This window comes from Hylobates moloch, unplaced genomic scaffold, assembly GCF_009828535.3.
Source record: "Hylobates moloch isolate HMO894 unplaced genomic scaffold, HMol_V3 SCAFFOLD_10, whole genome shotgun sequence".
Lineage (NCBI taxonomy): Eukaryota > Metazoa > Chordata > Mammalia > Primates > Hylobatidae > Hylobates > Hylobates moloch.
This window is the reverse complement of record NW_026652285.1, coordinates 48,702,751-48,708,750: the sequence shown is the minus strand read 5'-3', so window position 1 is coordinate 48,708,750 and position 6,000 is coordinate 48,702,751.

The following is a 6,000-nucleotide window of genomic DNA, read 5'->3' as shown; positions in this document are numbered from 1 at the left end:
CACTGCAGAATCAGTTCATACTAACATGTGTATTACAACAATGCAGAGAAATTTTACAAAGAGTTTCAGAGCAGGCATTCTTATAAAAAGAGTATGCCAGTTGTTCTCAGGACACAGGTAATGATACCCAACAAAATCATCTAAAAATGCCTTCAGAATGCTCTTATCGCAGAAAACACATCAGTCTTTAATAAAGTCTAGTGAAGGTAAGAATAATGTGTTATCCACCTAATACATATATACTGAGCAGAGCACTTGGGGTGAATAGCATGAGGGTTATCAATGTTAGTTTTTGAGGATAAGTTTATTAATTCATTTAAAAAGTTAACATTTGACATACCTGCCATGTCAGCATTTGAGAATTTCTCTCCACCAAGGAATATATCTAGCAAATAAACATATTGCAAAGTTTTATAGTATTTACACGGGAGGGACAACATATGTAACATAAGTAATGATGATTGTAGTCATTACATGCTTTGCAAATTTGTATTCAGTTTTGTAAAAGAATAAAGCAGTCATATTTTATTTAACATGAAAGTAATACAAAGAAAAAATATACATTTATAAGTGGTGGGGTGTGAGGAGATGGTTCTAAAACAGAAAAAAAGGTGAATGATTAGGACAATGTTTATCAATATGTGTTCAATAAATTAGAGTGAATTAATAAAATAAACGTATTTTGTTTATTGTGTTATTTCTGCATTAAGAGGAATAATTGGAACTCAAAGAGGCAGGAGTTAATCAAGCAGATTTGAATAATTAGGAGGCAGAAAAAGAGGAATAAGTGAAAAGCAGAGGAGGAGAATTAGCTCAGCCATGCACAAATTCTAGTTGAATTGGGTATGCAGCACATTTTGCCAAGCAAATTCTATCTCCCTTTCCCCCCATATTATATTAGGCAATTTTTTAATAAGGGAAGACCCTGTCTTAGTCCATTTGTGCTGCTATAACAAGATACCACAGACCAGGTAATTTACAAACAAAAGAAATTTATTCTTCACAGTTCTGGAGGCTGGGAAGTACAAGATCAAGACACTGGTTGGTGCCGTTTAGTCTCCCTGTTTCCAAGGTGGTGCCTTGTCGCTGCACCCTCTGGTGGGAAAAGTGCTGTGTCTTCACAGGGCAGAAGAAACAGAAGGGGCAAAATAGGGTGTGAACTCCCTTCTCAAGCCCTTTTGTTAGAGCACCTAATCCTATTCATAACAGTAGAACTCTCATGACCCAATCACCTCAATACTATTGCATTGGGATTAAGTTTCATCATGAATTTGGGAGGGTACAAAAACATTCACACCATAGCAATTCCTAATAGGATTGTTACGGTTTGAATGTTTTTGTCCCCTCCCAAATTCATGAGGAAATATAGAGTAAGTTGAAATACCTTGGTGGACATATTGGACAATTTGTCTTCTTAGCCATGGTTTTGTGTGCAGACTAATTTCACATCTCTTTCAAAGGATTTTTGCTATTTCACCTTCCTTGCTTTCACAGACTCTTCCTTACATATAAAACTCATCTGACCTCAAACTCCTAGTAATTCCTTTTTTCTTTCTTCTGTTTAGACAATTTGTGAAGATCTAGTATAATGGACTCCATCACTGAACACACATAAAAATTACCTGGAAAGCTTTGAAATGTGTTAATATCTGGATCCCACTCACAAGAAACTGGCTTAGAGTGATCCTGGCCATTAGGATTTTTGAAAGCACGTCAAGTAATTCTAAGGAATATAGCCAAGATCAAGAACAACTGGTTCAATAGACAAGTGGCATCTATGCCAAAAGGCACAATGCAGAACTCAGTGGCTCTAAATTCTGGATGCAGAATTAAGAAACACTAACCTAACTTTCATGTAAATCTCCCTCTCACAAAAAAGTAGAAGTTTCACATAACAGAAAATTAATTCGAGTCTGATGTAATAAGATGGAGGAAATGATGTTTCTTGGCAGCTAATTTTGGATTTTTACTTAAGAAGAGAGTTGCTTTCTTTTTTTTTTTTTTTTTTTTTTTAAAATAGAAAAATATGTCTTCTTTATTGTTTATGAAGATAGTCTTGTTAAACAGTCTTTTCTTTTGATATTTAGAATTCTTTTTTTTTTTAATGTAATAGGCAGTTGCTTTCTATTGGGATTAAAACACTGATAAATTTGTTGGAGATAAGCAAGTCCCTATGAGGCATGGTTGTTGGCTGTGGGCATCCAGTCTTTGAAGAAGATAATGCAACTATTTTGCCCAAGACCAGTAAAAAATGCATTTGGCCTTGGGGGTGAAGGAGGGGGAGGAGAGCAGGGATAAAGCCAGTGAGATTACCAAAGCTGTGTAGCGAACAATGTGCAATGCCCCTCCCACTACCCATCCTCTGCAACCTGCCTGCTACCTTTTGAATCTAGTAAAGCCACTAAACCCACAAGATGTTTTGTGAGAGTAAATCTGTTTTGTGAAAGTTAATGAAAGGTTTCAATTTTGAGTATGAGTCGACGTGGGGGAAAGGAGAGACAGTGCAAGTGAACACAGGTACCAGGGATAGAGAGGACCATGAAGAATTAAAGATTTTAGGACCAATTGAAATTACAGGAGGAAGATCTTGGATTGTCTCTGGCCATGGAATGGGAAGAAGGGGGTTGAGTTTGAGTCAACATTGAGATCTGTAAAGGTCATGGAAACCTCGGTTTACATTTGGATTTTACTTATAAATTCTGCACAATGGACATAATACATAGCTTCTTGCCTCCAAATGGGTAATGTCTATCATTTATCCCTATATTTAGACATCCTTGTGATAAACATTTTGTATGACATGTATCCCTGCCTTTTTGTGAGGCATATGGGAATGGTGCTTATTTTCTACATAGGAAGAGTTATAACATTCCATACTCTGAATTGTGTCACGTAGCTTGGATTTCCACAAGGTCACAAGTTTTAGCTGCTGTTGGGGAAAAATTTTGGCCATGAGTCACAACATGGAGCCTAACTGAAATCCACAGATCCCCTAACCTCAGTGTTAATCAGAAGCGGGAGGGCAGAAAGAGGAGGTCTTGCTGAGGTGCTGCTTGGGACTAACATTAACATGAAACCTTGGCATTTGAGCCATATAAGACAAAGATGGAGAGGGAATGGAAGGTTCCTGTCTTTACGTGCAATTGCCACTGAGCTTCCGCACAGTTTGCCCTGCAGCCCACCATCATTCACTAATTGGCAGAATTTTCTCTTTGTTATTCTGCTCCACTGAAAACACGCTGCAGGAGCAAACTGGCTTGTCAAAGCACTGGTCCCAAGGACACAGTGACTCTTCAACCTGCAGGGCCTTTATGTTTGAAAAACACTGGGTGTGCCAGAATGCTGTGCACAGCCAGGCGAGCAAGCACAGGGTTCAATAAAGCAAAGGATCTCACCTCCGTTCTGCAAAGTCTTATTGATAAGCCCCTGCTTTGCTGCTTAAAATTACCACACAGAAGGACAATCCCACCACAGCTTTGAACCAGAAATTTTTCTCCCTATACATACATTGAAAGAGTAAATTGCTTAGAAAGAAAACTGTTCTTGAAATTTATTTTCTATTTTGAAAGCAGTGGACTATTTGGTAGGGAAGAATATTCATTATTATTTTAACCTGTGTTACGTTACTCAGCTTTATATATATTTTAAATTTAATTATACATGTGCTTTGACCTACAATCTCATATATCCAACTATTTGCTTAACATGTACTTTGACTTCTAGACTCATCTATCCAATTGTTTACTCAACCCTTCAGTTTGGTTGCCTAATGGGCATCTCAAACTAAACATATCTAAAACTAAACTCTTAATTTTCCACATACTTCTGCTCCACCCATCCTGTGAAACCTGTCTTCATCACATTAAATGGTACCTTCATTCATTTCTTTGCTTAGGCCAACACCTGTGATCAACCCTTGTACTATACACTTGAATCTTTTGTCTGGAAGGATCTTCCTCAAGATATCCACATATTTCATGCCATCAGGTCGCTCGTGTCTTCTGCTCAAATGTCGCCTTATCAAAGAGGTCTTCTGAAACCACCCTATGTCCTCTACCTTGTCTTTTTTCATAGCATTGTTACCATCTGAAAATTTACATATTTATTTCCTTTGTAAATAAAAATGTAAATTTTTTAAGTAGAGAGACTTTTCTATTCAGTGCTGTATGCATACATGGGAAGATACTTACGTACAATAGGTCCTCAGAAATACTTGATGACTAAATTAAAGGACAAATAAATGAAATAACTGTTTGAGTGTAGATTCAAAAGATGATTATCCAGCGTTTAGTGTCCACCTAGAGACAAATTGTGGAAGTTGTGATTTGAGGAGACACAGTCAATGAACTTCAATAGGAATCTTTGTAGAGGAGTACTTAAATGATGATTTCTTAGAGGTGTTGTTTTCTTAGGCTATTCTCAAATCTAAAAGAAAAATAGACAAATACTATAGAATTTTATTTAAGAAACATTTGACATTTGCTTTGTGCATGATGTTGTGAGGGATGTGAACATAATGCAGAGTTCTTATTTTAAGAATATTGCAATTTTATGTATTACCACAGCACTAAATTAATCCACTGACATGAAAAACCTTCAAATGTTTTATTTCTCCATTTAACAAAAAATAAACTATTTTTAAGTAATTACTTTGTTGCTACATTTTAAAATGAAACATATACTATAAGCAATTCAAATAATTTGAAAAAGATATGAAAAAAGCAACAAATGACCTCAAATGTCACTACCAGAAATTATCAGTGTTATTGGATGAATGTCTACATAGATAGAAGAAATTATAGAAGTCATGTGGAAAGATAGGGAGAAAAAAATCAGTTGACAAAAATGGGATAACACTATTTACAGTGCTTTAATAAGAAGTCATTAAAAATTTTTTTAATTTGGCAGAAGAAAAAATGAACTAAAACAGAAGGAATTGCTAATTTTTACAAAATTTTTATTTACTACTCAAGATGTTAATTTGTGGAAGAGCCTTTTAAAAAAGAAATTGCACCATAAAGACCATTAAGCTGTGCTGAGTGTGTGTGTGTGTGTGTGTGTGTGTGTGTGTGTGTCTGTGTGTGTGTATTTAGCTAGTTCAATTCAGTTGTTGACAATATGATGCTCTGCTATGAAATAGAATAGCAATGCTATTATCTTCCCCTTTTACATCTACTATTTGTTTGTTGTTTTATTGTTTTTTCTTCTTTAGTTTTTTGTTTTGTTTTGGTTTTTGGTCAGAGTTTACAATTGTCTTCTGTTTTGTAACCATGGTCTTCTCAGTTGTTATTCTTAGTTCTATATTAAGATGGATCCATTGTTCTTAACAAGGACTTCCCAGTATCTAAATTCTTTACTTAATCTCCAGTTGACTGGATTTTGGCAACAATTAGTTTTTTTTTCCACAGGAAAGGCTCATGAGTGCTATGTTTCTAGACTTTTATATATGAGAATGCCTTTTGTGTTGAAATTTGAATGGCAGCTGGCTGAGCCAAACTTTTCTTTCCCAGAGAACTGTGTGACTATTTCTGCACAGTCTCTGATACTAAATTCTACTGTGAGAAGTCTAAGGACAACTTGATCTTTTTTCCTTTTGTTGCTTCAGAAATCTTCACTTTCCCCTCTTTCACTAGACTTTCTTTTTTAGAGAAGTTTTAGGTTCACGGCAAAATTGAACGGAAGTACAGAGTTCCCATGTGTCCCTTCTTCCCCCATGCATAGCCTCCCCTACCATCAACAGCCTGTCCCAGAGGGAAGCATTTGTTACAGTCAATGAATCTGCACTGACACATTATTATTACCCAAAATTCACAGATCCATTATTATCTCCCAGGTCCAAATTCCAAGGATTCACCTTGGTGTTGGACATTCTGTGGGTTCGAACAAACATACAATGATATGTATCCACCATTATGGTATCATATGGAGTAGTTTTTCTGCCCTGAAAATCCTCTGTTCTCTACCTATTCATCTGTTCTTCCCTACAATCCCTAGTAACCA